Source organism: Tamandua tetradactyla, chromosome 5, assembly GCF_023851605.1.
Source record: "Tamandua tetradactyla isolate mTamTet1 chromosome 5, mTamTet1.pri, whole genome shotgun sequence".
Classification (NCBI taxonomy): domain Eukaryota; kingdom Metazoa; phylum Chordata; class Mammalia; order Pilosa; family Myrmecophagidae; genus Tamandua; species Tamandua tetradactyla.
In genome coordinates, this window is record NC_135331.1 from 10948437 (window position 1) to 10958567 (window position 10131).

The following is a 10131-nucleotide window of genomic DNA, read 5'->3' on the forward strand; positions in this document are numbered from 1 at the left end:
CGCAGTTATGACCTGCTAGAACTCTTCTGAATGTAGAGGAGAACATGAGGATAAGTATTGCTGAGGGCTGTTCTTTGTATACAGGTTTCTCAGAAGCAAGAGCCCTCTTGATTTATAGTCTATGGGGCCATCCGAGGACGTTGTTTAGCTTCCGAGGTGATGGATGAAGGCTGGGTCACTTCTGTTTGCAGAGCAGGAGTTGAAGGGTAAGTCAGGACATTACTTCCCAGTGCCCATCAGGGACTCCATGGCAGACATTGGTGGCTGTGTTTATATCATTATTTTTAAGGCACCACCACAGCAGCTCTAAGCTCTCTCTTCCTTTATCCATCCACCATATGGAATGAAGCCAAATGGGAGACTTTCCCCACCTATTTTCCCTCAGTGCTGCTGGTACCAACTTGAAACCTAAGACATGCAACAGTGTAGCCAACTGAAGGCTGGCTGAGCCCTGTTTCGGTAGAAACAGCATGAAGCAATTCCATGGCCTGGTGCCAAAAACCATCTCAGGACCTCAGGAGTGCTGCTTCCTTGGTTTGACCCTGAGGGGTCAGCCAGCTGATGTGGTCAGTCAGCACTTAATCGGTAGACTAGGACAGTCATCAGCAGCTTACTGGAAGAGAGGGGGAGAGGATGCCCAGAATTTAGACATCATTCTGGGTCTCCTCTTGAAAGGTAGTCTAGAGGAAGGTGGAGAGGAGTTTCTAGAGAATTGTAAGAACTTCGCCATTTGTTGATCTGAGAGAGGTGCATTTTGTCCAAACCCAACTTGAATGCCTCCACTGCCTCAGGGGCACTCGTTCCTTCTGCATCCTAGCCAGTGGACTCCTATAAGGTCAGGAATTGTTGGTGGTGAGCCCCTGGCTCTCCCCTGTTGCCCCTGAGGCCATGAGGCGCTGCAATCTGGTGCTCCAATGTGGTGCCAGAAGGCTGGCTCCATCCTTCCACTGGCTACCTCTTGTCACAGAAGCTGCACACGTCAGCTTTGTCCCACTCTCTGTTTCTGAATCACATTCGCTGGCTTTCCCCTCCCACTGTCCTGATATCCCCTGGTTAATAAGCAACTCACATAAAGACACCAAGAACTGTTGCAAGAGGTAGAGAAAGGCTGGGGCTCTCTGAATACATGCCAGGAAGCTCTGGACTTGGCCCAGGAACTTGGTGGCTGTTTCTGTTCTTTACCCTCCCGTAACCTTCCTCAATGGGTTATAGGCAGGAGAGAAGTTTGAATACTAAATCTAAAGCTGCTGTGGCCCATAGAGGAATGAGGTTTTTTATTAATCAGTGAGAAAATCTTGCTGGAGGAGTGTTTGTGCTTGCTCTACCAGAGACCAAATGTCTGCCCTTTACTCTTGCAAACCCATTTCTAAAAGAGTCTTAGGTCCCCATTACTTACAACACTAATCCCCCCCTCCTTCCCTCTCCCCTGTCTTTTTGGGCTGTCCAGGAGGTAGGCTTCCCGTTCCCCATCTCCCTTGCAATGTTTTATTCCCCAGGGTTTGGAAATGTCCCTGTGGAAGGAAACAGTGGGGAGCATGTGCTGGCATACCCTCCCCCCTCCCCACCCCCACCCCCACACAAACACTTGCTCATTGTCACTTTGGTCTCAATTTAGCCCCCACAGGGGACTTGGACCCCTCACCCTGGGCCTGCCCATTGTCAAGGTCCTGGTCACCTTTAAAGCCTTCTGTAGGGGATCCCCATTGCCAGCAGAGCCTTTTCTAAAGTTCGGCACTGTGACATTTGGGATTTGGAAATCCCTAGACAAATATGTCTCACTTAATCCTCACCAAGTTGGCCTCCAGGAGAGACTTCATAGCCCAATTTATCAAGTATCACTAGTGCTTGCAACAGACATTCCCTTTGTTCCAGGTATTGTGTTCGGGGCTGGGAATACAGGATAAATAAGGTAAGGGCTGTGTCCTTGAACAACCAGACTACGCAAGAGGCACACAGGAAACAGAGGTCCCCCTTGCGCTCTGAACTCCCTCGTCCTAAACCCTGCTTTACCTTCCTGGCTCTCCAGGGCTCCACTCTCTCCGTTTCCTGGGTCTGTGACTTGACTTTAGATTAACTGTTTAATCTAAGCCTCGGGTTCTTCATTTGTAAAATGGGGTAATTAGTAGTGCCTACCTCATAGGGTCGTGTGAGGACTCAGTAAGGAACTAACATATTTGTAAGGCACACAGCCAGCGCTGGGCACATAGGGCTGGATAAGTGCTGGCTGCTGTTATTTTCCAACGCAGCATATTATTTGCCAAGGAGAGTGATGGAGCCAGGCAGACCTGGATTTGAACCCCAGGACAGTATCCACTGGGACAAAATATCTACCTCTCTGAGCCTCGGTTTCCTGGGTGGTGATGACACATAAAAAGAGTGAACTAGACGATAAATGTGAAAGTCCTTAACATTTAGTAAAGGCACAACCCATGTGAGTCCCTTGGACCCTCTTAAGGCTCTGAAGACCCTAAAGCTCTAGGAAGCCAGAAGACACCCAGGAGTAGCCAGCTCAACCTTTGGGAAATGTCTGCCAGTCTCCTAGTTAATCCTTTGGAGCTTGGCCCTCCCTGATTTGGTTCTCATCCTGCCATGAGGGTGTGATCCGTGATCTGCTGCGTCCCTCCCTCTGTACCCTGAGCCCCTGTCCTGAGTACCAGGAGGCCCTTGTCCTGTCCACACTCAGGCAGCACTCGGCCCAAGATATACATTCAGCTCCACTAATCTTTCTCCACAGCTCAATCTCCCGCTCTCTTCACCCCCCACTTCATCCCTTGTTCCCCTAGCTCCTTAATCAAATTAAGGGAAAGAAGGGGATTTAGATAGGGTTACTAAATATATTTCTGTCCAGGGGAGGGAGAAAAAAGAGGAGTTTGAAGGAGGAGGTAGAGTGTGAAATTCCTTAATGGAATGCACTCCAAGAGCCTCCTTTCTCCAGAATAAGCCCCCGAATCACAGATCTGGATGGAGTTTTCTCTTTGGCAAAGTGCTCTCACAGAAGTTATCTCATTAAGATACAGGCCCAGCTGGCAGAGAGCCCTGTCCCCAGAAAGGTCCACCGAGGCCATCTCACCCCCAAGCTGCTCTGACCTGCTCTATATATTTCACAGGACACTTGGGCCCCAGAGTGGTGACTCTGCTCCCAGGGGAACCTGCCGTGGATGGAGGGGCCGCTCACAGCTGGAGGTCACAGGGCCCCCTTCAGTGTTCTCCACATGCCAGACTCGGACCCTCTGACAATTTCTGCATTGTAAAAAACTGTGAAGTGCTTATTACCATTTAGTGCAAACACACTAAAGTATAAAGAAGACAAAAATCACCCATAAGCCATAAGTTAACAGCTGGCAATACTTTGAAGTCTCTTCATTAAGTGTTTTTGAAATGTGTGCCTGTGTGTTAGTGAGTGTGTTGGAAAAGTGGGATCGTATGTACATGTGCTATTTATATTTTGTTTATGTATTTAACATTAGTTTTGTGTTCCGTTTCACCAAAATTTCTTCTGAAATATTATTTTAGAATAGCATGAATTAACATTTTTCCCCTGTTAAAAAAATTGTCCATGTCCATTGTGGAATAACAAGTGCTCACTTTTATTGAGTCTTATAAATGAGCCGGGAATTCTGCAAAGCGCTTTTTGTGCATTGTCACATTTCGTTCTGACAGCAACTGTCCAAGGTAGCTGCTGAGAAGGCCTTTTTAAAAAAAAAAAAAAAAATCATTTGGGTAGTTAGATATCGTAGCACTTTTATTTAATTTACATTTCTCTGCTTACTAGGGAAGTGGACCTTTCGCCTCCTGGTTTATTAGTCAGTTATAGACCCATGAGTAATGATTACAGAGAGCAAGTTTGTCATTCACTCTGTTGATATTTGAGCTTCAGTCTGGACCCAGATAATTTAGGGGTACCTCAGTGAGGAGAAGAATGTATTTGTCATCAATATGTTCAGCCGGACTCTGGTCTTAATGAAGGATTGTGCCCCCGTTTTGCCCCTCTTTCCCCTCCCCGCAGCCACACAGTAAAGCTCTCTCTGAATTGCCCCACCTCAGGGGAAAGGTCAGACCTCAAGATTACCCAGCAGCCAAACTGGAGCTCAAAGAGGTAGCTCAGACCATTCTGGAGAGTGTATAGTTTTATCAGGAAGTAACAGAGCTGGCATTAGAAGGCCCACGCACACTGCTTTCTCTTCCCAGAAAACTTAGATTCTTTTGGTTCTCAGGAAGGTAAGAAAAGGCTGGAGGCCAGATCGCAGTGGGACTCACTTTCTCATCAACCCTGTGGCTGAGGCTGGGTGATCCTGCCCCCACCCACACCCCACCCCAGAGCAGAATAGCAGTCTATCACTGAGAAGAGGCAGGTAGGAGCTGATGAATCAGAGTCCAGAAGGAATTTGCACAGAAGTTCCTTACTTCCGGCTCAAGCGGAAGCGGACTGTCCCTAAAGAGTGTGTTCCTTTTGGGTGGAGCTCCTCCGTTGCTGTGACCTGTCCTGCCTGCTGCTGCAGGACACTTAACGCCTTCCTCCCAGCCTTCTTACCTGGTTGCCCCACTCCCTTGCCTTGCAGGCCTTGGGAACTTTCCTTTAATGGACTCTTTCCTCTGCCAAACTCCAGTGTTTTAGCCCCCATCCACCCCCTTCCAACTCCACTTAGGGTCCTTCTTTTACTTGGCTCTTTGGCCTAGTATGTTGGACATTCAGTTCCCTTCTGTCAGGTTTTCCCTGGGTGGAGCCTGGGAGGACTCCAAATCCCTGCAGCTTGGGAAGTGGAGAAGGTGGAAATCTGAGCTCAAGCCTGGAGAGTAAAACCTTTTCTCAGCCTCTTGACATAACCCCTGTATGTTTATACTTCATCTCTATTCTATGCCTCAAGTCGCATCAAAAGGGCCCCATTCTCTTGTTCCAGCTTGTTACTTCCCAGAAGATGGGTGGGGATGTTCCATACCAAGAGAAGTGAAAAAATGTCAGCAGGTGTGAAGGGACAGGAATTATATGTATCAGAAAGCTAAAGATGACCCTTTGCTTATTCTGACAGCTTCAGTAGCATCAACAAATACTTCAGTACATTCTTTGGGTAGAGCAGCAGTTGTGCATTAGGGAAACCAAGATGGAGAAGTGATGGTTCTGACACTTGAGCAGCCATAAGAAGATAATGTATTGCTGACGATCAAACTGGTGGTCCCACAATGCTGCCTGATTCAGCAGAAGCAGGGGGTCTTGACAGACCTGAAGAAACCAGTAAGGATTCAGGGAGGCAGCGAGCGGTGCCTCTTTGGGCTAGACCCAGAAGGCAGGATGTAAGACTTGAGAACTGGGCTCTAGAGGAGAACATTCCAGGCAGGGGCTAAGGACCAAGCCAAACCAGAGGTGGAAATGCACTTGGCACTTTTAGAAAAACATGATAGGATTCTAGCTGCTGACGAATGCATGCACAGGGTTTTATGTCAGATTCCACCAGAGACACGGAACCAGAAGGATATATATTCTTGCAAGAGATGTATTGCAAGGAATTGGCTTACACAATTGTGGGGACTGGCTAGGCAAGTCTGAAGTTCATAGGGCAGGCTGGAAACTCGTGCATGCTGCCGCCCACGGGCAGAATTTCTTCTTACACGGGGCAACCTCATTTCTGCTCTTGAGGCCTTCCAACAGTCTGGATGGCACCCACCCAAATTATCAAGGGTAATCTCCTTTACTTAAAGAAGTCAACTGACTGCAAATGTTAACCACATCTACAAAACACATTCACTGCGACACGTAGGCTTGTGTTTGATTGAATAACTGGACACCACAGCCTAGCCACATTGACACATAAAACTGACCATCACCAACTAGAGGGTGGAAAGAGAGAACGGGGTCAAATCATTTGGATTTCCCAGAGCATGAGTCCCACGCCTCTAGAGATATGTGAAAAGATGGCACACTGGATAACTTCGGGTGGTACAGGAGCATGGCATTAAAACAATAGCGAATGACCTAATGGAAGAGCTATTTCCATTGAAATTATCTTTTAATCCTTCCTATTAGCTCCAGGAGAAGGTCTCAGTTTGGTGCTGGTATGGCTTTTAACATCTCTAACACTTGCCAGTAATCACCCGTTTCACCCTTCCTTTTTAATAAAATAAGTAGGTCTCAAGCTCAAAGGCTGGCAGGCAATAGTACCTGATGACATTTTATAATGCTTTTGTTGTATTCGTTCATTCATTTATTTATGTTTTTGCATGTATTTATTTGATTACTTTCCACTTAGGGCAAATGATCCTGGTTTTCCATTTATGATAGTTCTTTGATGCCTCATTTAAAAATATATTCATTTAAGCTTAAAAATCATACTGGGGCGGGCCACCATGGCTCAGCTGGCAGAGTTCTCGCCTGCCTTGCCAGAGACCTGAGTTCGATTCCCTGTGCCTGCCCATGCAAAAACAAACAAACAAAAACTTTAAAAAATCATACTGATGTCAAAATCCTACATAAATAATAGCAAGGTGGTACTTGGATATAGCACAGCTCATGAGCTAGTATGGTACAGGAATGACAGAAGTTTAGAAGACAGTGACAGGCCATGCTGGATGATTGAAACGATCAAAGAAATGCTCGTAATTGTTGAAGCCTGGGAAGGCTTCAATACGTGTTCATTATACTATTATTGTTGTTTAAGGATTTTGATAATAAAAAGATGTTGTTGTTTATAAGGTTAGATAGGTTGGACATGTATAAGATGAAACAAGAAGGAGAAAGATTAATGACCAGGAGACCCAGCAAATTTATCATTTCATTACCGTGGAGTAAAAATTCCCATTATCTTATTCCAGAATTCTCCAACTGGATGTGTCTTTAGTGGAAACTTCAGATGCAGAGAGGGAAATTAGGTTTACCACAAGCCCCTTTAGGATTGGAACCTCATTTTTTCCAAGGCTAAATCAATGGATCAGTTCATTGATACAGGCTCCCACCTCCCCATGTTTCCAGTAGAGATCACATCAATTACTACTTGGTCCAAGAATTCTTGGACTGTGGGGAAGACTGGATACATTTTCTGAACCTTCTCTCTCTCCCTCTCTCCCTCTCTCTCTCTCTCGCCAACTCTACTTACTATTAAACCTAGAAGGGAAGGTCCCAGAGGGCAAGCATAGGATTTGAATGTCTTTGTGTCCCCTCCCATTCCTACACCCCTTTCCGCAAGCCTGAGGTGGACCTCTGAGCACCAACAGGTGAAGTCTCTGGCTGAAGTGGGAAGAATCAAGCCCAGGCAGGAACCTTAATTGCCAGACTGGTCCTGATCAGCCTGTGGCCAGGATTTACCAGCTTTAGTTCTAACTGGAAGCCAGTTTGCCCACTGGTGGGGAGGCTGGACAGGAAACAAAATAGAATATAACTTTCTTTTCTGATGTGGAGCTTAAGGGATGGTTTGAGCAAGGACACCATCCTTCTGTGACTTAGGAATTGAAATGCGCCTTTCCCTTGAAAAGCTTGGGTGCTCGCAAACCCTTAGAACCACAGGTAATCCAGAGGAGCAAGAGAACTGAGAGGAAAGTTCTATTAAAGATTTGGATTCTGTGAACCTGGGGCCTCTGAGAGGCAACTCCATCCCCTCTGGTGGCCTCCAGAGCAGAAGAATGACAGACTGAGACCAAGACACTCCTTCCGAAGCCACATCTCCCTCCCTAGAAGAAAGAAGAAGAGAATAAGAAACAAGCAGCAAAGCTTCCCAGATTTAGAAAGTAAAAAAATAGTCGATATGGAATCTGAGATTGGCTCAGTGGCTGGGGACTCTCGTCCTGCACCTGGCCCCTGCTCCATCCACATCTGGGGTCACCCTCAGGGGCCTGCCCAAGAGACCCCAGACAGAGCCCAGGGCGCCCAGTGTGGCTGGAGAGTTGAATCAGCAGGACGGAGGGCAAGGGGTGAAAGGAGGGCTCACCAACTGGGAGGGGCACTGCTTAGGGGCAAAGCAGGACATTACGCAAGGATCAAAATGAGGTGAGCCAAGATAGGATAGCTCAGGAATGAATCTTGGGTTGGAAGCCTGTCCACTGTGGAGGTATACCCCAGCCATGTGGCTGGGCAGGATCCCCTGACAAACCTTACCAGGCCACCAGAACACATGATCTGGAAATAATCACAAAGCATCATCATCTTGGTGAGCATGGCACCTTACCAGGCCACCAGAACACATGATCTGGAAATAATCACAAAGCATCCTCATCTTGGTGAGCATGGCCATGTTCTATTTTGCCCCCCAAAATGATTCATTCTTCTAATATATTTGCGAGTCAGCTATGCCCTTCATTTCTCTAGTAGTTATAACAATAGTAAATAGCTAGAATTTATTGAACATTTGCTGCAAAGGAATTATACCTGATGAGTAAGATGAAAGTTAACTATAGTCAAAACAACCCTTGAAAATCCCTTAAATTGCCAACAAAGTACAGTATAAATAATTCAGTGTAAACAACAACCAACAAAGTGCAGTATAAATAATTTAGTGTAAACAACAATAATTCTCAGGCAAACCAAAGTTTTAGAATTATTGAGGTAACTCAGCAGAAGGACCGAAAGGGAAGTTTATATGCAGATGTCTAGGCGTTCTCACCATTCTGTCTTTAAGACAACTGCGGAATCTTCTTAAGAGGGAATGGGGAGGAGGGGTGAAAAAGTTCTGCAGACGTGCAGGTATTACTCCATTATTTTTAATATTAAGTCTCTGTTGAAAGTCTGACAATTGAGAGATTGTCATCAGCCAATACCCGCCCCCTCATGGCAGACCCCATGGCCTCAGCTTTCTTCGAGAAGGAGCAGGGGTCGGAGCTGGTAGAGGGGGCCTGATTCTCGCACAAAGACGAATCACAGATGGCGCAAAGCAGAGGATCTGTTTGCAGTGTAGAATCTGGCAACCCTAAAAGACATCTCATCAATCTTGGAAACGGGGAAAAATCAGATGAAGGATTCTTGATACCAAGGGCGAGGTTGGGGGTTGGGAAGGAAAAGTCAATGCTTAATAGGTACAGGGTTTCTGTTTGGGGTGATGGAACAGGTTTGGTAATGGATGGTGGTGATGGGGACACAGATAACACCACCGAATTGTATACCTGAAAGTGGTTAAAACGGGAAATGTTATGTTGTGTATATGTTATCTTAATAAGAAATTAAATAAAATAATTTTAAAATGCAGCCAAGACTTTGGGGGGAAGAGTGACAAAATGAGAGTTTCATCTTTGATTTTATTACGGGAAACCTACATTGTAAGCTGTTTATAACATAACGAGACGAAAAGGGAAGAGAACAATCAGGATTTCAGCTTTTTCAGTGGTTGTTTTACTTGCTCACTTTTAAAATATATGTAACTATATCGCAACCAAAGGAATTAACTAGACCTACATGTATTAATGCAGATAAATATTGAAAAAAACAAAAACATAATGGTCAGTAAAAAAAAAGTAAGATGTGAAATATGCACAGAATTGGTGTGGCTTATGTCAAGTTAGAAAATGCAAACCAATACAGTTTGCGAAATTTGTTTGTGGATCTGTGCATATGTGGTGAAAATATAGAAATAGACCTGAGGGTGATAAAAATTTAGGAAGGAGGTCACCACTGGGAAAGAAGGGAAGGGAATGAAATCAACGCATTTCAATCATACCAGTAGTGTTTTATTTCTTGGGCTAAATGTGGGTATATGGGTGCTTATTTTATCATTACTGTACTTTTTTTTTTTTGCATTGGCATGAGAGGCAAGAACTCTGACTGCTGAGCCACCGTGGCCTGCCCTCATTACTGTACTTTTTCTATGCGTGATATGTTTCTTATTGAAAAAGGGGGGTGCGTATTATGCTTCTGTATCCTCAATAATGTTAACAGATGTATTTGTTGGGAGATTAAATCAAATGGTTTATGTTTCAAGAGTCTGGGTCTTAAATTCAAGGGTGTCTCTGTACTATCTCTTGTCAAAGATTATGGATACGCGCAGGCATGATCTCACTGAGCCCTGAGGCAATTTATATGGGGGTGGATTCTAATATCCCCATTTTACAGACCAGAAAACTTGCACACCGGTAAATTGCTTGCCTAAGGGCATACAGTCATTGCCTGATGGCTGCAATTGTCTGAATTTATTTCCCCATAATTTCCAAAAGGTAATA